General features: G+C 44.5%; 1 long non-coding RNA gene across 1 annotated transcript; it reads left to right on the top strand.

Moving 5' to 3' along the window:
- Positions 1–1,302: 1,302 nt before the first annotated feature.
- On the top strand, positions 1,303–15,662 carry LOC143976003 (uncharacterized). The gene is made up of 2 exons (XR_013272442.1): positions 1,303–1,505; positions 14,895–15,662. It is a non-coding gene; the product is annotated as an uncharacterized LOC143976003 (long non-coding RNA).
- Positions 15,663–25,641: the final 9,979 nt, after the last annotated feature.

Here is a 25,641-nt window from a genome sequence, read left to right as displayed (position 1 = left end):
GGGGCTGTGCCAATTCTGTAAACGGCAGCCACCTGAACTGGAAGTGACATCTGGCCACCGCAAGCCTCACACTCCTCTGGTGCTCAGAATTGATCAGTACATGGAAGTATGAGTCGGCCGGACGATTGATACCAACTGGTCCTCCTGCTGAACTGTCCCTGTGACTGTCTGCATGGACTCCATCTTGAACCTCTTGGTGTGTATGAACATATTTCATTCCTTCAAACTGAAAACAGGCCAGAAGGCTCCTGCCTTAGGTACTAGAAAAACTGGGGAGAAAGGCCCCCAGATGATTATGTTTTTGGCTTTACTGGCATGAAGGTCTTGTAGCAGTATAAAAATCTTGCAAACATTTTCTCTTCTGAGATCTGTTGGACATTAAATGGATTCAGTGGTCAACTTTGGAATTCTCCATTGTACTCCCACCTGTCTTCTGGACCCACTGTTCTTTGATGATTGTCATCCAGACCCTCCAAAAGGTGGCTACAATCATCAACTTCACTCAGGTCCCCATGCCCCAACTGGAAGAGACTGGTTGGACACACCTTCAAAAAGACTTTCCAGCCATTTAAGCAGCTTTCTCTGGACTTGATTTCATGCCAAAGGTTTTGAGACACCTCCACTGTGATCTGTTGAATCTGCAGCCTGTCCTATAAGATTTGGCCTCCTGCCCCTTCTGTTCAGTAGGCTTGAATGAAGGATGACAGCTTCCTCTTACTAGTCTGGAGCCACAGTCCAGACTTTTCCTCCTGTCATTCGCTTAATTGCATTATTCAGCATTTGGCCAAACAATAGCCTCCCACTATAGGAAATGTTGAAGGCTTGTGTAGAAGTTCCGCCTGCCCTCCAGTGGCTTAACCACAATGCTCTCATAGCAGTGACTGAGTGCGTCAGCGCTTGTACCAGATCTATCAAAAGCATCAACCAAAAGACATTTGCTAGGTTGCACTCTTTCTAGAAACTGTGCCAAATCTTGCAGTTTCCAGTGTTGAATGTAATGCCATTTCTAAAGTTTATATATCGGAGTTAATGCTATTGCTGGTTGGCAGGCAAAATCTGTCACTGTATAGGCTCTGTGGCAAAAAAGGGGTCCACTACCCACATCTATGACTGGTCATAACAGTAAGCAGCATTGGAGGGCAAATAGATATAAACAAAGCCAAGGATAAATCCAAGGAAAAATTCCAGGCTTACTTACAAACCAGTCCACGGACAACCAAATTAACCTGTCTAACAGGTTGTGTGATTTGCTGGGTGCTCAGTGCACACCTGTACCTTTAAGAAGGGTTGGGTTCCCTTCAGTCCACTTGCCCTTCACCTACTCATTAGAATGCATGTGCTTCCACTTTGAAATAACTCATCAGTCAGTGATAGGAACTATAGATACCAGAGTTCCTTGACGTGGCCTGAAGCTTACGCATGTATTTGCAAACGTGTGCAGACTAAACCCCTGTTTTTAACGCATACTGTTAGACAGGTTGATTCGGTTGTCTGCGGGCTGATTGGTAAGTAAGCTTGGAATTTTTCCTTGGATTTATCTTTGGCCTTGTTTATACTGTATAGATTCTGTGCAAGTCTGATGGCCAGATCTCAACAATTTCTGCATTCCAGATGTGCTTATGCATGAGTGTTTTTGATTCAGTCTTAGACTGGATTCACACCTATGCATTTTTAGAGCTTTTTGCATTTTGCAGATTTGCACTACAGAATGTGTTCCATAGGAAAAAATGTTTGATAGACTGTAGTGCAAATATGCAAAAAGCACAAAAAATGTATACATGTGAATCCAGCCTTAATGCGTTTTGCCGCTTTCCAGATTTTTTTTTTTAAAGAAACGTAACATTCTACTTTTGTTAACTGCACTAGAATGTGCCATACTGGTGTAAACTAAGTAATTGGAATCAAAGTTAAACATTGTCCATGCGTTCTTGATGCAGAATAAAAACACATCGGACTGCATCTGGTGTGAACAAGTCCACTTTCTCATCCATAGGAGGCAACCGAATTATAAAAAGGCAAAGACACTTGCTGCACCAGACACTAGAGGGCAGCATTCTCCCCTGGAAGTGCAGTGCATGAAAATCCATCTTATATGGATAAAGCTTAGAGAACCTGTTACTGTAAATTGGTCCTTTGACAAGGTCTCTGTCATCCTCCATCAACGAGCGCTTTAAGCTCTATCATTGTGGGAAAAGACCATCCTCCATCAACGAGCGCTTTAAGCTCTATTGTTGTGGGAAAAGACCATCCTCCAGCAACGAGCACTTTGCGCTCTATCATTGTGGGAAAAGACCACCTTTCATCAACGAGCGATTTACGCTTTATCATTATGGGTGTTGCTTGTGGTGTGGATATTTGCAACATACTTTCTGCTATAGACTTAATTGGGCTGAGAATTTTGCATAAACCACATCTTTGTGAGGCAATCTGTGCAATTTCATTTCTCTGCCACTGCAGACTGCATGCAGGCCCAAAATGCACCCTGAGCTGGGCGAGGCATTTTCTATCATGCTGGTATAAACGCATGTGTCAATTTCCTGGATCCTGTCCCTTCACAGGGTGGAAATGACTCCTTTAGGCATGTTAAATGGGCTGTAGTGCAAATCTGCAAAATGCATAAAGCACAAAAAATGCATAGGTGTGAATCCAGCCTTATGCTGCGTACACACGTATCAGACTATCCGGCGGACGTAGTCTGGCAGACAAACCGCCGGACTGTCCGCCGGACTTTCCAAACGAGCTACCTGCCCACACACGGCACTTTTGCACCGGACTATCCGCCGTACTTTTGAAATGAACGGACTCGCTCACACACACGGAGGAAAGTCTGTTCATTTTGAGAGCGGCTTCAGGTAGCCGGAACCAGCGAAGGAGGCATCGCTTCACCCCTTCACCTGGTATGGAGTTAAAGGGGAATCCCTACACCAAAAAAACGGCGTGGGGTCCTCCCCTAGGTCCAAATCAGACCCTTATCCGAGCACGCTACCCGGCTGGCCAGGAAAGGGGTGGGGACGAGTGAGCGCCCCCCCCTAAGCCATACCAGGCTGCGTGCCCTCAACATGGGGGGGTGCCTTGGGGAAGGGGGGCCGCGCAGCCCCCCCACCCCAAAGCACCTTGCCCCCATGTTGATGAGAACAAGGGCCTCTTCCCGACAACCCTGGCCGTTGGTTGTCGGGGTCTGCGGGCGGGGGGCTTATCGGAAACTGGGAGCCCCCTTTAATAAGGGGGCCCCCAGATCCCGGCCCCCCACCCTATGTGAATGAGTATGGGGTACAATGTACCTCTACCCATTCACCTGTGAAAAAAATATAAAAATAAAACACAACACACAAGGGTTAAAATAGTTTATTGCACAGCTCCGGGGGTCTTCTTCCATCTGCGGGGGTCTTCTCACCAGACTCCTCCGCTATCTTCTGCTAGCTCTTTTACTAGCAGAGGAGCCCAGCTTTCTTCTTCGCCGCCGCCCTCTTCTTCCGACTTCGGGGGTCTTGTCCCCCTCTTCGGTTCTTCTTGCCGGGCCACCGCGCCTTCTTCTAGCTCTTTTACAAGCGGTGGCCCGGTCTTCTGTCGCCTCTACCACTGTCGCCGTCTTCTGTTCTTCTCTTCTGGAGATGTTGCCTCGTCGCTGTCTCCGGTCACTATGACAGGACACGTGGCGACTTATATAGGGACATCACTGGATGATGTCGCCGTCCATTATGATGTCACAGTCCCAGCATCCTCTGGGACTGACATCATAATGGGCGGGGACATCATCCGGCGATGTCCCTATATAAGTCGCCGAACGCCGCGTATCCTGTCATAGTGACCGGAGACAGCGACGAGGCAACATCTCCAGAAGAGAAGAACAGAAGAACAGGAGGCAGGGGCGACAGAAGCCACCGCTTGCAAAAGAGCTAGAAGAAGGAGCGGTGGCCCGGCAAGAAGAACCGAAGAGGGGGACAAGACCCCCAAAGAGGGGGTAAGACCCCCGAAGTCGGAAGAAGAGGGCGGTGGCGAAGAAGAAAGCCGGGCTGCTCCGCTAGTAAAAGAGCTAGCAGAAGATAGCGGAGGAGTCCGGTGAGATGACCCCCGGAGCTGTGCAATAAACTATTTTAACCCTTGTGTGTTGTGTTTTATTTTTAAATTTTTTTCACAGGTGAATGGGTAGGGGTATATTGTACCCCATACTCATTCACATAGGGTGGGGGGCCGGGATCCGGGGGCCCCCTTATTAAAGGGGGCTCCCGGATTCCGATAAGCCCCCGCCCGCAGACCCCGACAACCAACGGCCAGGGTTGTCGGGAAGAGGCCCTTGTCCTCATCAACATGAGGACAAGGTGCTTTGGGGTGGGGGGCCACGCTGCCCCCCTTCCCCAAGACACCCCCCCATGTTGAGGGCACGCGGCCTGGTACGGCTCAGGAGGGGGGTGCTCGCTCGTCCCCACCCCCTTTCCTGGCCGGCCGGGTAGCATGCTCGGATAAGGGTCTGATATGGACCTAGGGGGGACCCCCACGCTGTTTTTTCTGGCGTAGGGATTCCCCTTTAACTCCATACCAGGTGACGGGGCCAGTGATGCTTCCTTCGCTGGTCTTGGCTACCTGGAGCCATGCTCAAAATTAGCTTACTTTTCTCCTGGCGGGAAAAGTCCATTCATTTCAAAGGTACGGCGGACTGGCACACACACAGCCGTACTGTCCGCTGAAATGCGAGTCCGGCGGACAGATTGATGTTCAAAACTCCAATCTTAGTCCGCCGGACTTTTTTGTAAAAAAAGTCTGCCGGAGCCTACACACGGGCGGATTGTCCAGCAGAAGTCCGCCAGACTTTTCCACCGGATTGTTTGATTGTGTGTACGCGGCATTAGAGTGTATTGGCTACATGCTTAATGAATGTGATCGACTGTTAGGTGTCATCACCCTGGTAAGGATAAGATAATCGTTGGTGGGTCTTTGTTTTTTGGAGCGTTTGCGTTCAGAGTTTCTGCTCCTAAAATATTTCAAAACACCTTAATTTCCATAATGTTATTGAGCACTTCTAGGTTGTTACCTCCTACCTTTACTAATCTTCTGTGCCACCAACAGGTGTAGCAAGCTCATATTTGCACAAAATATATGGAGAAAATCATATTACCTGTCTCCTTAAGAACCATTTGCCATCATCCGCTCACTTCAGAAGCAGCCACAGGTGAGCTCAGGCAGCATTTCCAAAGGCAGACAGCAGACACAGTCAGAGTCTGGGACAAAAAACAGTCAGGCCGCGTACACACGGGCGGACTGTTCGCCCAACTTTGTCCGCTGAACAGTGTTTGGGCGGACAGTCCGCTCGTGTGTGGGCTTTCAGCGGACAGTTTCAGCGGACAGTTTGACGGACAAGGTTTTTCGGAATTTCCGAAAAACTGTCCGCTGAAACCTTGTTTCAGCGAACAGTCCGCTCGTGTGTAGGCTTGTTCGTCAAACAAAGTTGCGCGCATGCTCAGAAAGGATTTTCACGCCGAAAGTTATAATGCAGTGTATAGGACGTCGTATTTTTCGTTCCGTCGTACGTGCCGTTCACGTCATCGCGCACGGTTTCAGCAAACTGTTCGTCCGTCGTGTGTGGCCATGTCCGTCCATGCTAAGTTTGAGCGGACTGTTTGCCGAAACTGTTTGACGGACAAAGTTGGGCGAACAGTCCGCGCGTGTGTACGCGGCCTTAGACTGTCAAACCCACAGAAGTACAGAGCACAGCAAGCGAGCCAGGACAGCACATCCAGAGGCAGACAGGAGACTCCGTCAGAATCTGAGTTTTTCCATTACCTGGCAGAACTGCAGAAAGAGAGGGAGAGAAGCCCCGTCAACTGCAGACCTCCAAGACCATTTACACCATTGCATCGCATCTGGTGGTTCCTTTGTTGCCCATCTCCCTGCCCTCTGCAACATCATTCACAGCCGCTCTCAGACTGACAATGAGGTCAGGAGTGCAGCTGCATATAAAAGACAGGAAAAAAAAACGAAAGGGAGAGGCAATGATGACATTGCAGAGCCTTTATAATACCACACCTGTGCAATATCTATGCTGTTTACCCATCATTTTGATGGCACAAAAGCGTTTACAAGCCAGGAGGGCTGAAAATTGTTTACTTTGGTAGCAGGACTAAAATACTGAATACCCCTTCGAGGGAATCTTCTGTGTTTGTTTTGAACTTTCTTTTAAATAAAAGTGGGCAAAACCAGCCCTGAAACGGATAAAAGCGAGTGGTGGTGTCCTTAAAGCGCTACCCTTGGAGTGAACCCCTGAAAAGTACACTACTTCCCTGTGTGAGAATGAATGAGGAAATGCATCTGTATATTCATTTCCTTATCCTGATAAAGTTTTCAAACCATATTGGATGTCTCATAATAATCTTATCTCTGTCTAGAACTAATACGGAACTAAAGTAAAAGTGTAATAAACTGGCAATTTAAATCAAGCACATGATGAAAATACCAAACTTATTTCATGTTATTTTTAGAGATGATATAAATGGTCCAAAGATTGGCATAACGAGCGATAAAAGCAATTGAAATTTGAGCTTTGCTCCTTTAACCTCTGTTGGCCCGTAAGGCTTGATTCACACCTATGCATTTTTAGTGCTTTTTGCATTTTGCTAATTTTCTCTGCAGAACGTGCTCCATAGGACACCATATTAAATGGACTGTAATGCAAATCTGCACAATGCAAAAAGCACTAAAAATGCATAGGTGTGAATCAAGCCCAAGGCTGGCTATGGAAACATAGAAGAGCAATGGCAAAATAACACAAAGGGGTTGATTTACATACCCTGTGTTGCAATGCTCTGTCTCCTTTGCTGTAGTAGCAGCCCTGAGTTTGTATTTATTATTTCTTCATTCGGCTCATGGCTGTAATGTAAAAGTGATACAGGCAGCTATATAGCCACTTGATCCCTCTTACAGATCTGGCAGTGTGGCACCCTTCTCCCCTCCACCACATGCTTTCTGGGCTCTCCTCCTCTTCCCGGAGCCCAGGACCACAACAAATGTGCTCAGGATGGAGAGTAGTGGAAGATCAGAGAACATTCATTCTCTGATTTCCTCTGCTATCAGTTCTGAATGTATCCAGTTTCAGAGCTGTTAGGCTGCATTCACATCTGGGCAGATTTGTCACGATTCTGTCTGCGATTTTAAAACACCCAAGTGTGAATGACAATCAAATAATGCACATTTCAGATGATCTTCATTTGAATGGCACCTAAAAATGCAGTTCGGCTCTGCCACAAAATAATTTGTGCAGCAAACGTGGCAAACTGCATCACATGAAACATGTCACCCAAAGGAAGCTCCTGAACTTTTTTTGGATGACAAGCTTCAAGCGATTGCCACGCAATTTATCGTGCGGAAATCGCGGCAAGACTGCCACAGAATCCAAGCAAATCTCTCAGCGATTCAAAATATCAAGGTGTGAATACAGCCTTATTCCCCGGCTGTTGTAGCCATGGAAACAGCCAATTAAGCACAATCTGTGCCAGGAAAAGCCACAATATAAACAGATTAAACTTCAACTGATTGTATAGGGTTTTTTTTTCAATGACAAACATGTCAAACTTATCTGCTCTGTGCAAGGGTTTTGCACAGAGCAGCCCCGTATCGCCAGAGTGCCCTCCTCTTCTTCATAGGGTGCCCCCATGGAGAGCCACTTTCTCTGAGGGCACCCGTGTGGGCGTGCTTACGAGTCCCTCCATTGGCACAGACAGCAGGACTCACCCCAACTTCTGTGTCACTGGATTTGATTGACAGCAGTGGGAGCCAATGGCCAATCAATCTGTCCAATGAGGACCCGAGACAGCATCTCGTGCTGATCCCTGAAACAATTGGGTTCAGGTAAGAAAAAGGGGGGGGGGGGTATGGGGGGCAGCTGAAGCACAGAAAATTTTTCACCTTAATGCATAGAATTGTCAGAAACCATGAAATCAGGCTGAGACAGAAGTACAGTTACCGTATATACTCGAGTATAAGCCGAAATTTTCAGCCTCTTTTTTGAGGCTGAAAGTGCCCCCCTCGGCTTATACTCGAGTCATCGCTGTCTGCCCGCTCGATCAGCGTGTCGAGCAGACAGACAGCGGCCATTCTATTCAAAAGCCGCGCCTCCGGCTCCGCCTTCGCCTGTGATAGGCGGAACACTGAATTTCCCAGCAGCCTGTGTTCCGCCTATCACGGACATCGTATCATCCTCGTACTACGGACGAGGATGATACGACGTCTGTGATAGGCGGAACACAGGCTGCTGGGAAATTCAGTGTTCCGCCTATCACAGGCGAAGGCGGCGGCGCAGCTTTTGAACTTTACAATGGCCGCCGACGAAGAGGGCACGGGACGGAGGCAAGGCAAGGCATGGCACGGCACGGGACGGGACGGGACGGGGGCAAGGCAAGGCACGACACGGGACGGATGCAAGGAGGCAAGGCACGGCACGGGACGGAGGCAAGGAGGCAAGGCACGGGACGGAGGCTCGGGACAAAGGTAGGCTGGACACACACACACACACACACACACACACACACACACATGGATGGAGACACACACAGGGATGGATGGATGGATGGATGGAGACACACACACACAGGGATGGATGGATGGATGGATGGAGACACACACACACAGGGATGGATGGATGGATGGATGGAGACACACACACACAGGGATGGATGGATGGATGGACACACACACACACACAGGGATGGATGGACGGACACACAGGGATGGACGGACACACAGGGATGGACGGACACACAGGGATGGACGGACACACAGGGATGGACGGACACACACACAGGGATGGACAGGCATGTCTCACCCTCGGCTTATACACGAGTCAATAAGTTTGCCAGTTTTTTTGGGGGTAAATTGGGGGCCTCGGCTTATATTCGGGTCGGCCTATACTCGAGTATATACGGTAAATCATACATGTTTAACCACTTAAGCCCTGGACCATTTGGCTGGCAAAAGACCAGAGCATTTTTTGCAATTCAGCACTATGTCGCTGTAACTGACAATTGCGCAGTGGTGCTACATGGCTCCCAAACAAAATTGACGTCCTTTTTCCCCCACAAATAGAGCTTTCTTTTGGTGGTATTTGATCTGATTTACTAGTAATGGCGGCAATCAGCAATTTTTATTGTGACTGTGACATTATGGCTGACAGATCGGACACTTTTGGCGCTATTTTGGGACCATTCACATTTATACAGCGATCAGTGCGATTACAAATGCATTGATTACTGTGTAAAAAGTAACTGGCAGTAAAGGGGTTAACCACTAGGGGGCGCTGTAGGGGTTAAGTGTGTCCTGGGGAGTGATTCTAACGGTGGGGGGGGCTATGTGTGACACGACACTGATCACCGCTCCAAATTACAGGGAGCTGTGATCAGTGTCCTGTCACTAGGCAGAATGGGGAGATGCCTGTGCGCACCACCGGCGGCCCGCGCATGCCCACAATCCACTTCTTAAAGGGCAATGTACAGGTACGTTAATCTGCCTGTAGGTGCCCTTCTGCTGACTGTATATCGGCGTGAGCTGGTTGGCAAGAGGTTAATAATAAAAGTAAAAACGTAGTCAAAACATATCCAAAGTAATAACCGTAATGAATAGTCGGCCATGCCAGAAGTCAGGGATCAAAGTAGTGGAACAGCAAGCAGAATCTGGAGCCAGAAGGGATGTCAGCAACGTAAGTCTTGAACAAGATCACAGGAGACCATTTCTGTGATGTTGACCAAGGCGAAGGCAGAGCTCCTGTGGACTGGACAGCTTAAGTAGGCAGGACTGACAAACAGGATCATCAACAGCTGAGTAACTGAGGAGAGAGATGGGAGCTGGCAATTAACCAACAGCTGAGTGGCCAGCTCAGAAGGAAGGGCTGAGCCCAGCCCTGACAACAATGCATTAAGGTGAAAGAACATGAGACTTTACAACCCCTTTCAGCTTTAAACTGGAATTCAAGCCTACAGCCTGGTACACGCTATGAGTTTTTACCATTCATCCCAGCAGGTTGAACGAAAAAAAAATTGTCAGCGCCGTAAGGAGTTGCTGTACTAACTATAGGAGGTGAAAGTTAACATGACTAAAACTTTATAATAGCTGACAGAAGATTATCTTTATTTTAGGGTCTTGTTTGTCACGATGACCACAGGTTAGATAAGGTCTGGTAAGAACTGGTTTTGAAATGATGCATTCAGACAAAATCAAAACGTCAGTATTAAATAGTTTAAATTATGTTTTTAGATAATATCAACCGTCAGCTAAAATACTAGTTCACTCTGCTCACCTGCCATTAAAACTAAGCATTCATTCAAATGGCTATCTTGCCTTGTGTGCATTGGAGGCTTCCAGAGCTCCGAAAGAATTCCACTGATTGTCCTGGTCTAAGCAGATTTAACCCTTACAGTGGTGGCAGTGTGTGGAATGAGATGATCATCTGAGATATGTGAATTGTGTTTGCTTTGTTGACGCTGTTCTTCTTGCCTTGGCTCTGATAATACTGCATCCTTGTATAGTGCAAAATTGCAAACTGCTGTGCTTTTGGCAAGCACATTAAGGAAATAGTATTTGGGATACTGATTTGAAAATAGTAAAATAGAAGCTCTTAAGGAAAGAGCTGGACAATCAGTGGAATTCTACCAACCTTTTTGCTTTTTCTTTCGATTGCGGTAAAAGAATAAGGATATTGTATTGTACTGTATAAGAATATTGTTTAGAGCTTATATTATTGTTGTACATTCCAAGAGGGTATTGTAAGGTAAGACAACGACCCTTTGGTAAGTTTGTATAAGTTGTTTGTAACCAAATTAAGAATGGGTGAGGGAGAAAGTAAAGAATACCCCCCCCCCCCCCCCCACACACACACACACACCTAATCCCGGAGAGTCATGTAAAGACTATGTGGTCAGAGTATGTGGAATGGATTATTTTTTGATAAATCCTTTCATAGATGATATGGCCTGCCAGATAAACTGAAAGTATGTGTAGTAGCTCACCCTTCCCTCGCACAGGTGCAAATGACCAATTCTATTTGGATATGGTCAGGGGACTCTGAGAGATAAGAAAGCTTTCCCATGGTACACAAGACCCCAAGTGGGACATAAAGTACATGAAGGAAACAGGGACCCCCCACCACTCAAACAGGCCAAGAGGAAGCTACCTCTTCGACAGATACGATCCTTGATAGTGAGTGACTTTGGCACTGGAACTGTACTCTTACATGATTCATTCAGAATAAAACCTTCATGCCCGGTAAATCTTTTGGGAAGAGATTTAATAGGAGTCTTAGAAATTGAAATTTTCTTGACTAAGAGGGGGATTAGCCATAGAATTACCACTGTTCTTTCAAACTGAAGTCCCTCCCCAATTTCCATAGGACCGCCCCCTCTGGGCTAATGACAGTCTTGATGTAGAATATGTTTCATGTACCCTTTCTAAATCAGACAAAAAAAAGGAGTATCCCCACTTTACCACAAGCAGTATCATCTCTCCAAAGAGAAGGAGGAAGGCATCAGACCCATTATTGGGCAATTCCTGAAACAAGGAATTTTTAAGACCCATCATACCACCTTATAACACTCCCATAAACCCAGTCAAAAAGAGTGATGGATCATACAGGTTTGTGCAGGATCTCTGAGCCATAAAAAACCTTGTGATTCCAATTGCCCCTATTGTACCTAATGTGCCATCTCTCATTACGTCCATACCTGCTTCGGCAGTGTGTTTTTCAGGTGTTGATTTAGGTAACGTTTTTTTCTCATTCCCTGTTGACAAAGAGACACAACTGCTACTAGCGTTTCCTATAGAGGGCACCAGGTAGCCTGGAATTGCTTGCCATGGCTATATAGACTCACCTGCAGTCTACCCAATAGCTCTCCAGGCCACATTACAGTCTTGAATAATAAAGTATAAACAGCGCTAGTGGAATAAAGTACTTATTATAAAGTGCTTAAACATATAAAGTGCTCTAAACTATAACACCTTGTGACAATATATAATGCAATAACATAGATCACAATATATAACACACTAAAAAGGGCTTTAAGTGCTTTTAATAATGATTTGATAAAAAATTGCTTCCTCTAGTCATTAAAAAATGTGCTTCCTTTAAGACGGTACTCCACTCTTGCGACCCCACTCACCAGAGTTGCTGGACCCTCAGCTTTACAGTCCAGGGGTCAAACAGGCTTAAGGTTTCGGGGAGATGCACCACAAATGATCCAGAAACTTATTTCGGAATAGAGGGTCTCAGAGGGATGCAGAATATTATAATGTAACGAGGTGAAAAAAGAGAGAGAAAATATACATGTGAAGTACCGCCAGTACACCAACACACTGTGCTGCTAACATATGTCACTCACGAGATGATAGATAGAAAAAAACAGGCATCACCATGTTTCCGGGTCCGCGCCTTCCGCGTGCGTTCCACGGGAACTGGAAGTAGCGTCACTGGTTCACTATACCGGAATTACGTTGACGCGTTTCGCCCCCTCCTCCAGGGCGTCATCAAAGACAGTTTATTCCACTAGTGCTGTTTATACTTTATTTATGCTTATTAGCCTTAAACTCATGCTCAATAGATAATGTGCACAACTCACTCCTCCCTTATCATGGAACAGCAAGCGTTAACGAAAAGACTGCGTCTGCTTCTACACCCAAAAGACGACATCGATGTCAAGGAGCAAGATGATACACTATATGGCTTTAATAGAATGCTACTCCCCTATATGGACAAGGACCCAGCTTAAAATCTATGTACTGTCGTGTATTATCATAAGATGTATACGTTTTTTTAATTTGTAAATCAGAACTCAGTTCAGAATAAAAAAAACTTTGGTTTAATATTTCCGCTTCTCAAGATTTTTATACAATTCCATTAAAGACTAAGAGATACATCAACAAGACTGGCACATACAAACCACAAATATAAAAATACATTAGGACAAAGTATGTGACAAAGTTTTGGCCTTTAGCAGGGACGTCCATGAGGAAGTGGCCATGTTCTTGCTTCTTTTTTAAACCGTTGGTGTTATGTTGTTATGTTTTGAATGAATTCTCAGAAGCAGGCTCAAACTTATGTTAACTGTTGCAGTCAGTCCAGTTCCCAAGCAAGAGAAGGGTGAGCTTTGCAAAATAACTGAATATGTCTTAAGGCTGATAAACTGAAGCTGATATGTCAGGCATATAAAACATGTACATTATATATATATATATATATATATATATATATACATACATTTCACAATACTCTTAATCTCATCCATTACACCTTACATGATTATTGTAAAGGGTTTCATTTGTTTGCAAGGGACAACTGTAAAACCATGGCTAGGGTCCTTGCACAAGAGCATGGAGGAAATCTAATCTGAGACCTGTAGCCTTTTTTCTAGAGTAGTCCCAGTTCCGGTACAATGCATGCCGCGTGTCTGAGGGCTTTGGCCTCTTCTGCCATAAATGTAGAAATGGCTATATCATTTACATTAGGTCACCCTACGGAAGCACACACACACACACACACACACACACACACACACACACAATACTGATGACATTTCAAAGGGAAATGCACTGGGTGACGCTGCTGCTAATCAAACTGCTTTGACGGTCCCAGCTTTTATCCACATGCACCCCGTTTACACCCCTAACAATCATGTACCTGGTGGAGACTGGAATGTGATGGAGGCCTCCCTTGCTCCTCCCGCCATAACTCCTAAAGGTGGGAACAGAAAGTATAAAGGCAAGGAGTGGCACGAGTTCCGGGTAGCTGGCTGGTGATGTCCCCTCTGTAGGTATGTAGAGCTGCCAGTCACGGTCCTTGAAGCAGGAAGTAGCAGCAGCTTGGCACCAGAGCATGGACAGGAGTAGAACCAGGAAAAGAGCAGTAGTCAGCAACAACCAGGCAGCAAAGTATCGAATCAGCAGGTAAAGCAAGTCCAGAAGGCAGGCCAAGGTCACGTAACAGACGGGCAATGAGGTACCAAGTCAGTATGCGGATCAAGTCCAATAAACAAGCCAAAGTTAGGATAGCAGGTAACAGAGTAAGCAAAGGCAAAGTCCAAAGGCGAGCCGGGTCATACAGGAACAAACAGAAACAGCGGATCAGGTCTTGGTGGGTCAGGAAGAAGCTGAAGATCATCCAGCACTGTTTACAGTGACAGAGCAGTTTATATAGGACACTGGGTGTCAAGTGCTAATTGGTGTGTGGACGCGTGCATACTCGTGTGCGATGAACTGGCATTGCGGGGATTATGTTGGTCCTTTGCTTACGAATATTAACATGAGTGCAATGTGTACAAGCATGAACAGGCATCCACGCTGGCCTTTTAGTGGTGGAGGTCCACTTTACCTTACACTAACTTTGCCCTGAGACCAGGTTTTGCAGGACCTACAGGCTATGGCTTCACCAGAAGATCTGGCCTATTGGCATACACAGGGTCTGACAGAGGTGAATGCAGGCATACCAAAAGCAAGTTCACCTTTATTCATCTGACAGTACCATGGCATAGGATATAAAGGAAGGAAAGCTACAGCTGAAATGTTAACATAAGCCTTTGCAAATAGAGTAGAAATTCCATATAACCCACAGAGTTCAGGTATAGTGGAAAGAATGAACCGAACAATTAAAGATAAAATCAGGAAGGCTATGCGTGGCACATTTTCCAAATGGAAAACTTGCTGCCTTCTGTTTTAGCAGAAATAAGAATGACCCCTTCCAAGACCAATCACTTGTCCCCTTTGAGATCGTGATGGGTCGAACTTTTCCCATGCCCTGGATTAAGAAACCCTTGGTAATAGATCAGGGAGATCTGAGTTTGATATAGGAAGAATATTGTAGAAACTTGATTATGCAGCTGAATGGCATCTATGGTAAAGTATTCTCTTCTTTTCCATTACCCTCACAGGAACCAACACACAAGTTCCAACCTGGGGATGTGGTCGTAATTCGCCAGCTGAGCCGGACCAAGAAGCAAGATTACCCTTTTGGCCCGCCCACTTGCGTAGGCGCAGTGACCAGAATCGCTGTCCTCATGGAACAATCTGGAGCCTGGATCCACGCCGAGAGGATAAATAAAGTACCACAAAGGACCCAGAAGCAAGACACAGATAATGTCAAGCAGGTGATGCAAATTCTCGAAGTCGAGTGAAACAGGAGATAAAAGACTCTGAAAAAAATGACCTCACTTCTTTCACAACATACTTTTGGGAAAGCCTTGTGCCTATTGTTTATGTTGACATTGATAGTATTTCTGCCCATATGAATTATCACTAACTGTATTCATCACCCTGATGAATTGAGCACCCTAAAGACCATATGCAGCCCCCCTTCTAATAGAACAGTAACTAGACAAAGGAGAGAATCCAATATGGAGGGCCCAAAGGACTCATGCCCCTCTACTGATAAAATGTTGTTGATTCAGTATAAGTATTCTTATGCTCAGAAGTCAGGTTATGACAAATGATGGGTATGTAGTAAATTGCACCCAAGCACACTTCGAACTCCTCTCTTAGCCGTTCCTGTGAACATAACTCTGTTTTTTAATGGTAATTCTCCTGTAACTATAACCAATATATCGGCTATATATGCGGATAACACAATTTCCTTCCTGATAATTGGTAGAAGCCACTCTCCAGATTAGTGTTTTAACTCCTTAAATAAAGGTCAAAAGATATGCCAAAGCTCACAGTTTAATATCTCTTAGAACAGAGATTTGTCCTCCATGTTTCACATCAATAACCCAGAACTTAATACAAATTGAAATACCGTCTTGAATAGGGGAGCTGGTATTAACAAACCCTGTGAGTTTCGTTTTGATACTAAAAGCCAGCGATCATTTTTCCTAGGGAATAGTATATGTTGCGGCAAAGAATGTTATCCATTAGACATGTGCACACTGAAATATTTTGTTTCAGCATTTCAATTTCGTCCAAAAAATACATTTATTTAGTTACTCCCGAAATTCGTTTTTATTTATTTTGTCTTTCGTTATAAATTGCATTCGTCCGAAAATTCTAATTAAGGTCAAATCTGTCATTGAAGGCTTATAGTGTCTGTCGAATGTTCAAAGAAGATTCAACGGAGCAGCTAAACTGTGACTCCGTATAGTTTAGCTGCTCTGCCAAATCTTCTTAGAACTTTCGAAAGACACCATAAGCCAAAGATTCAACGTTTGTATGTTTTTCGCTGCTTTGTCAAATCTTTGTCGTTCATGTTGAATGTATATAGTTCAAACAGAAAATGGACTGGTGATAGTGATCACTGATCAGACAGATAACAAGATAGGGTATATAGAATCTCAATCTATAATATAGAATCTATAATAATACCCCCCCCCCCCCCCCCACAACCCCACAACACGGGCAGCCTCTGAGGCTATCACAACACTAGCAACAAAAGTATCACTATCAAGTTCACAAAACTAACACAATAGCAGCAGTTTATTATGAAAAAGTGAAGCTTCCTTCACTATTGTTCTGCTTCTGTGCTTATGCTTAATTGCTAAATAATTTAGGTTTTCTGACAAGCGGACCAGCTAAGATTGACTAACTGTCTTCTGAAATGATTCAGTGTGTGTGTCTCTCTCTGCTAGCAATCGTAAGTGAAAGTAAGTTGGCTGTACGTGTGTACTTAGTTCTAGCTATTTTATTGCTCCTCCTCTTTGGTTACAATCAGCCAATAACATTCATCATCATCATTATTTTTATTTTACTTTCCCCACCCAATTCCAGCAGTGATCTTTTCTCTCTATGTCACCATTCACATACTGCTATGCTACAGACCACTTTGGGGCAGATTGCAGGTGTTTTTCTGCCTTATACATTGGTGACCTGAACAAAATCGCCGTAAAAATGCGACAAAATTGCAGTAAGAACTTTCAACTTTGAAACGCTCAGGTGTGAATGCAGCCTTAATGATGACATGCTTTACCTGCTTGGCTTAAAGTGTCCCATGGGTTAGCTAGCTAGAAAAACTTTTATTTGTAATAATATTTACCCTTTTGCAGTATTTTGTTATTTGTTTGCAGCATACGTGAGACTTATGCTGGCCATAGATGGATCACTATATCAACTCTTTTCGAAGGGGAGCACCCATACATGGATCTAAATTCATCCAGACCTGCTGAAATAACCAAATTTCCATCCATGAATGACCAGCTTAAATTGTTTGTAAAGTCTACATTATAAATCACTGCTAGCCCCTCTATTATATTCAGGCATACCACACTATGCAAGTCATTTCTAAAAACGAGGCTTGTAAATACCTATTTAGAGTGAATAACTCGTGGCTGCTTTACAGCACCGATACATGGCTTCTGTAGGAGAAGTTGAGATCTCCCTCTGAAGTCAGCCCAGGAGGTCACGTGACCGCTCAGCCCCTGCTGCAGAAGCCCTGTCTCCGACATGTAAAGCACCTGTGAGTCACGTGACCAGCCTGAAGCTGGCTCTAAATAGGTATTTACAAGGCTCGTTTTTAAAAAAAACTTACAGTGTGGTAGCCTGCCTATAATAGAGTGGCTGTCAGTGACCATTGTATGCTTTTTATTTCTAATAATAGGGGCATAGACAGAGACCCAGACACAGAGCTGACAGGCAGGGAGGAGGGGGTGAGGGGAGAGCAGAGAGGACAGCTGCGGATGACGAAGGGATGTACTCTAACTACGGGGCTGAGGGGAGAGCAGAGAGGACAGCTGCGGATGACGAAGGGATGTACTCTAACTACGAGGGCACAATAACACTGATTTTCGTGGTCAGCGCAGAGAGGGGGATATAGGAAGTATAGGAAGTGGCAAGTTCAGCCAGTTTTTTTTTTTTTTTAGTTGGGGGGGGGTCAGATTACATAGCAATGTAAATAACAATGTGCTGTTTAATCTGCTTTAACCGCTAGCCAGCCATCCGCAGCAGTTGTACTGTGGCAGCATGGCTCGGCATGCGCAAATCGCCGTTATGCTATGTTAGTAGCATAAATGGGCACTAGGGGGCACTTGCGCTCCACCGGAGGCGCTCACACGCGTCCCCTGCTCGCTCCCCGAGCCGATGTGTGGGAGCCCGGTGGTGATCGATACCGCCGGGCTCCTGCGATCGCTCGGGGCACACGGAGAACCTGGAGCTGTAAACACACAGAACAGATCGTCTGTTCATACAGAGTATGAATCCCCCCCTTCAGTCATCCCCCCTTCAGTTAAACACTCCCTAGGATACATATTAACCCCTTCACTGCCCCCTACTGCCAGTGACATTTTTACAGTAATCAATGCAATTTTAATTGCACTGATAGCTGTATTAATGCCAATGGTCCCAAAAATGTGTCAAAATTGTGCGACGTGTCCGCCATAATGTCACAGTCGCAATAAAAATCGCTGATCGCTGCTATTACTAGTAAAAAAAAAACATTAATAAAAATGCCATAAAACTATCTATATTTTGTAGACGCTATAACTTTTGCGCAAAAAATAAAAACTGCAGAGGTGATCAAATAACACCAAAAGAAAGCTCTATTTGTGGGAAATTTTGTTTGGCAGCCACGTCGCATGACCGCGCAATTGTCAGTTAACCACTTAGGGACCACCTCACACGATGTACATTGGCAGAATGGCACGGCTGGACACAAGCACGTAGCTGTACATTGCTCTTTAAGTGCCCAGCCGTGGGTCGGAAGAGTGCCGCCGCCGGCACGCTCCCGACCCGGTCCTGAGCTCCGTGACCGTGGGACCAGCGGACCCGATCGCCGCTGGTGTCCCGCGATCGGGTCACAGAGCTGAAGAACAAGGAGAGGTCTGTGTAAACAAACCTCTCCCCGTGCTTCCTACTGTGGCTGTCACCGATCGTCTGTTCCCTGATATAGGGAAAGACGATCAGTGACGTCACATGCCAGGCCACGCCCCCCTACAATAAAAAAAAAACATAACGTCATACATAACCCCTACACTGCCCCCTAGTGGTTAACTCTTTCACTTCCGGTGTCATTTACACAGGAATCAGTGCATTTAAATAGCACTGATTGCTGTATAAAGGACAATGGCCCCAAAAATGTGTCAAAAATGTCCAATGTGTCCGCCATAATGTCGTAGTCACAAAAAAAATCACTGATCGCCGCCATTACTAGTAAAAAAAATATATATTAATAAAAATGCTATAAAACTATCCCCTATTTTGTAAACGCTATAACTTTTGCGCAAACCAATCAATAATCCCTAATTGTGATTTTTTTTACCAAAAATATGTAGAAGAATACGTATTGGCCTAAACTGAGGGAAAAAAAAATTATATATTTTTTGGGGATATTTATTATAGCAAAAAGTAAAGAATATTGCATTTTTTTCAAAATTGACGCTCTGTTTTTGTTTATAGCGCAAAAAATAAAAAACGCAGAGGTGATCAAATACCACTAAAAGAAAGCTCTATTTGTGGGGGGAAAAAAACGCCAATTTTGTTTGGGAGCCACGTCGCACGACCGCGCAATTGTCAGTTAAAGCGACGCAGTGCTGAATCGCCAAAAGGGGCTTGGTCCTTTGGCTGCAAATTGGTCCGGGGCTTAAGTGGTTAAAGTGGTCTCCCAAAAGTGGTCTGGTCTTTGGACAGCCAAATGGCCCGGGCTTAAGTGGTTAAGGGACCAGGATCAGTTTTTTCTTTTAGGTGAACAAACAATTTATAATTATGTTGGCTAAGCAAATATTACTCCCTCTATTAACATAAACCTTTGATTACTATTGTCTCTGTTTCTTGAGTCTCCAGTATTGTTTAACAGCTCTCTCTACCTGACCTCTACCTCAAATGCCACGTACACACGACCGGATTTTCCAGCAGACTAGGTCTGACGGGATCAGTCTGTTGGACAATCCGATCGTGTGTGGGCTAATCTGATCGTTTTTCATTTAAAAATCAGACGAACATAGAAATAGAACATGTTTCAAATCTATCCGATGGATTCAATTCCTATCGGGAAAAACGTTTGTATGCTGGACCGATGGACCAAATACGACGCAAGGGAAGCTATTGGCTACTGGCTATTGAACTTCCTTTTTTGTTCCCATTTTACGTCATCACATTCAAAACTAATGGACTTTCGAACGGACCATTCGTGTGTGGCCAAGTCCGTTCATTTGAAAGTCTGTCGGAACTCCGCCGAACGTCCGCCGGGAAGACCGTCAGACCTAGTTTGACTGAAAGTCAGGTTGTGTGTACGTGGCATAACTCAAATACCTGTCTCCTCAATATATTGCTTCTCTGTTTTTCTAGAAGTTCTCTTCCAGGATCATTTTCTTTTAACTGCGTATCTTTCAAGTATTTTTCTTCATGCTATGTTTTTCTTTTCTTTAAATACTGCAGAAGTCATCATCAATAAAAATACATGAAGGCATATGTCCCCAAACCACTTCCAATATGTCTAGCCAACAAAGTCACCTCATCAGAGAAAGAGCGGTGCATAAAAAAATGCAGTTATTTTTTGTTATGTGATCTATTGAGGATTTTGTAAAACAAGTCCAATTGCACTTTATAACTGGGAGTGGTTTCGGACCACTAGCACTTATAGTTATTATTGATGGTGGCTGCGGTAGAATTAAAAGAGCAACATATTTAGGAAAGATAATTTAGACATAGGTAAGAATTAAAAGGAAGACATCTAAGAAAGGGAATTCTAAGAAAAGGAAGAGGAAGAAAGAAAAGAGGAGAATCATGCAAAGGTGTGCCAAACAATGTGACAACACCCGGTATACTTAAAGGGGGTGATGTAATAGTTGAGGTATATTACATATAAGAGCTATGTTTTAGTGTGTGCTGTCTGGTTAGACAATCATGATTAGCTTCCCATCCTGAGCAAATAATAACTCTTTTAGATTTATCAGCAACTATACTGTATAATCAAAGCCCTTTCAAAGCAATCTGTTCAATGTATATCTAATCAGGAAGGTCCTTGCACACATATCCACAAAAGATTGACATGAAGATTCAGCGAAGCAGTCGCCGCGAGCGGACATTTATGGTCAAATGCTCCACCCATAGGCTATAGAAGAATTCTAATGTTGGTTGACTAGTAATAATAATTAATAAATATAATTATTACTAGTATCATACAACATTAGAATTCTACTATAGCTTGTAGGCGGAACATTCGACCGGAAATGTACGATTGTGGCGTCGTACAGTTTAGCTGCTCCGTCCAATCTTCTTAGAACATTCGACAGACACCATAAGCCTTCAATGACAGATTCAACCTTAATTAATTCGAATTTTTGGACGAATGCAATTTTTAACGAAAAACAAAATAAATAAAAACGAATTTCGGGAGTAACTAAATAAATGTATTTTTCGGACGAAAACAAAATTCCGAAACAAAATATTTCAGTGTGCACGTGTCTAATGGATAGCATTCTTTGCCACAACATATACTATTCCCTAGGAAAAATGATCGTTGGCTTATAGTATAAAAACAAAAACTGTAATAGGTAAGGTGGGGGGCGCTGGATAACTAAATTAATGATAACGCTCAACAGTTATGAATAGCATAATCACAACAAATAGCAATATAAAAGTGTTAACAATGATGGGTTTGGATCACCCAAGATCACAAGTACATCAGTGTTACACAATTATGTATAAATAGAGCATAAATAAAAATAAAAATAAATGATCAGTCATATGTGCTCTACAAGTGCTGAACAAAGCTTATCTTCAGTCATAAAGAAAAGTTCACTGTGCAAAACTCCAATCCAAAGTGCAAATGGGCATCAGAAAAGTGTTGCTTCCGCTAAGTAGATGAATCACCTTCACCGACTGCACTGTACACCCAAAAGTGCTCTGAAATGGATGTCTGCTTACCAGAAGTTGTTGACCTTATTAGTTAAAAGAAGGTCAATTACAGCCTTGAGCAAGAAATAACTTGCTGCAATGAGCAGGATGAGCCGTGTGGGAAAAAAACCCTCCACTCCATCAATTTGGGTAGCCAGAGATATGTGTAAAAAGGATACAGAGATCGAAATAGTGTAATCCCGTTTAGTGATTAAAAATAAATAAAAACAGAGGTCAAATGGCTGCTTACATTAGAAGGCTGTTGCGCTTGTCTCTAGGTGGAAATTCTGCTCTGCACACGATGGTTTCTTGCCGTGGTTTCGCCGCTCGCCGCCGACAACCAGAGGGACCGGATGTGAGGATTAGATTGCGTAACCCCGACAGACACCATAAGACACCAAAAGCCTTTAATGACAGATTCGACCTTAATTTTTTTCGGATGAATGCATTTTTTAACGAAACAAAATAAATAAAAACGAATTTCGGGAGTAACTAAATAAATTTATTTTTCGGACAAAAACGAAATTTCCAAAATGAAATATTTCAGTGTGCACATGTCTATTAGACTACATTAGCATAGACCCATTCCCATACACTGTCTGATTTCACTCAGAATTCCCAGTAAATCAGACCAGACAATTCACTTAGTGTTTGTACTTACCTGCTCTGTGCAATGGTATCCCCTGTCGGCACTCCAGGCTCCTTCTCTTCTTGGTGTGCCACCATAGGAAGCCGCTTCCTATTGTGTCACACCTGCAGGCTTGATCTCGAGCCACGATGACTGTCTATAGACACAGACAGCAAGGCTCAGCCCCACCCTCTGCGCCCTCCCAATGGCTACCTCTGCTCTCAGCAAAGCCTGTGAGTGTGGAGAAAAGAGGAGAGAGCTGCTAGAGATGGGCACAGCACTGGATTGAAGTCAGGCTCAAGTACAAGTATAAGGGCGTGAGGGGTGATACACATACTGAAATATTTTTTGCTTTAATGCAAGGAATGCATTAAAGCAGTATTAACCCAAAACCCAAAATGTTTTATATTGCCAATATATTGGTGGCTGCATCAGTTTTCTTTTCTTTGGCTTCTTCCCCTGTGTTTTCAGCTGGTAATCTGGCCAGTACCGCCAACTCTGGAAGAATGAGAAAAGGAAGCTCAGAAGAAAGCAGCATTGTCAGTCTGATCCATGTAAACTGATACATTCTGCTGGAGAGTTTCTGCTATGAAAAACAACAAGCTTGCTGGCTGGATTACCAGATGAAAGAAAGCGTAGCAAGATATTGTAGCCATCCTATGTAAGAATTGGTAAGCTGCAATATAATAAATGTTTGTTTTAAAGTGATTGTAAAGGTTTGTTTTAAAAATAAAATAAAAATAACAAACATGTCATACTTACCTCCGCTATGCAGTTGGTTTTGCACAGAGTGGCCCTGATCCTCCTCTTCTGGGGTCCCCAATGTGGTGCTCCTGGGTCCTCCTCTTCTCCAGTGCCCCGTCAGAGAAGCAATCTTCTTCGTGGACACCCGTGTGGGAGCCATCCTTTGTCTTGCTGCTGTGTCCATAGACATAGACAGCAGGACTCGGCTTTGCACCCCGGCGTCCACATCATTGGATTTGATTGACAGCAACGGGAGCCAATGGCTATGCTTAGGGCCAGTGCTACCACTAAGCAAACTAGGCAGGGGCACCTGACCACTGGTATCCCTACGTGTCTCCACGCTGCAGCATGTAACTAACTCAGGCATTTGCTCCATCTGACCGGTAGTTAGAGGTGCATTGCAGTACTGGAGCCAGAGCGAGAGGAAGCAGAGCCGATGCTTCCTGTATAGTGTTGTCTCCTGTCATATGGGGAGGGCAAAGGGGGTGGAGTCAGCGGTGAAGACAATAGGGGCAACAAAATTAGGTTTCACTTATGGTGTTAAAAACCCTTGCACCAGCCCTGGCTGCGCTGCTATCAGTCTATCCGATCAGGACCCAAGACACCGGCTGGAGTTGGTGTGCTCGTTCCCGTCGTGGGAATTACGGGGCTTGGGTGCACTGAGTATAAGGAGGGGGGCTCTGGTGCACTGCTGCAGCACAGGAGATTTTTCACCTTAAAGTGGCGTTGCCACCAAAAAATAAAAAAGTGTTTAAAAATCTTAAAAAAAAAAAAAATTGGAAAAAACGTTTTTTTTTACTCACCTCTAAATACTTGTTGCTAGGGGTCCCTCGTAGTCTGCCTTCTTCCTTGCCCGGGCTGGTGACATCACTTCCCCTTGCGGCGCACAGTCATCTGGGACCTGTCATGTGTCCCAGATGACTGTGCGGCGTATCACCACGCCCTGCGCCGCTCGCGCATGCGCAGTGGGTGCCCGGCTGGGAAGCCACAGCCGGATGCCCACAGTACGAATTACAGCGCGGCGAGCGGAGCGTGAATGAGGGGGGGCTTCTTACCCCCACATCGCTGGACCCTGGGACAGGTAAGTGTCTGATTATTAAAACTCAGCAGCTGCTGACCTTACGTTTTTTTTTTAGGGGCACCCCACTTTAATGCATACAATGCATTAAGGTGAAAAACAGCGAGAGGTTACAACCCCTTTAAGGTCCAGAAGGATTGCCCCATTAATGACCCGGCAATTTTTTGCGATACGGCACTGCGTTGCTTTAACTGAAAATTGTGCACTCGTGCGATGCTGTACCCAAACAAAATTGACTTCCTTTTTTTCCCACAAATAGAGCTTTCTTTTGGTGGTATTTGATCACCTCTGTGCTTTTTATTTTTTGTGCTATAAACAAAAAATAGCGACTTTTTGCTATAATAAATATCCCAAAAAAATGTAAAAATAAAAATGTCCTTATCAGTTTAAGCCGATATATATTCTTCAAAATTTTTTGGGTAAAAAAAATCGCAATAAGCATGTATTGATTGGTTTGTGCAAAAGTTATAGCTTCTACAAAAGAGGGGATAGATGTATGACATTTTTTTCTTTTTTTTTAATAATAGTAATGGCGGCGATCAGCGATTTTTAGCGGGACTGCGACAATGACTACGGCAGATCGGACACTTTTTTGGGGCCATTGACATTTATACAGCCATATAAGCTAAAATAGCCACTGATTACTGTATATATGTCATTGGGAATATGTTAACCCTAGGAGGTGATCAAGGGGTTAAATGTGTTCCCTCATGTGTGTTCTATCTGTTGGTGGATGGGACTGCCTGGAGGAGCAGATTGATTGCTGTGCCTAATTACTAGGAGCAGCAGATCTGTCTGTCCTCTCCCCTGGCAGAACGGAGATCTTTCTGTTTGCAGATCTTCATTCTGTCTCTGTCAGGGGAGATGGTGGGTGGCTGGCGGGCCTCAGCTCCGGCGTTGCGCCCCCTACAGCTCTTAAAGCGGCTGACGTACCATGATGGGGATTTGCTCAGGGGAGCCAACCTGCCGCAATATAACTAGGGTGGCTGGTCCTTAAGTGGTTAATACTGCTGTAAGGTAGAAAATGTTTAGGCTTTACAACAACTTTAACCAGCAACTTCATTTACTGAATAAGTTGGCAAAACGTACAACACTCCTTTATGCAGTTTGGTTTCATCACTTGCATGGCAACTCAATAGTTTATCACAAGATCATCGTTCTTCTTTAACCACTGCAGCCCAGGAAGGATTTACCCCCTTCCTGACCTGTGCACTTTTTGCGATTCGGTACTGCGTTGCGTTAACTGACAATTGTGCGGTCGTGGCAACTTTGCACCCAAACAAATTGATGTCCTTTTTCCCCACAAATAGAGCTTTCTTTTGGTGGTATTCAATCACCTCTGGGGTTTAAATTTTTTTCCCTATAAACAAAAAAAGAGTGACAATTTTGAAAAAAAACTATATTTTTTACTTTT

Source organism: Lithobates pipiens, unplaced genomic scaffold (genome assembly GCF_037356315.1).
Source record: "Lithobates pipiens isolate NorthernLeopardFrog02 unplaced genomic scaffold, aLitPip1_a1.2 Scaffold_13, whole genome shotgun sequence".
Lineage (NCBI taxonomy): Eukaryota > Metazoa > Chordata > Amphibia > Anura > Ranidae > Lithobates > Lithobates pipiens.
This window is presented reverse-complemented; position numbering and strand designations above follow the sequence as displayed.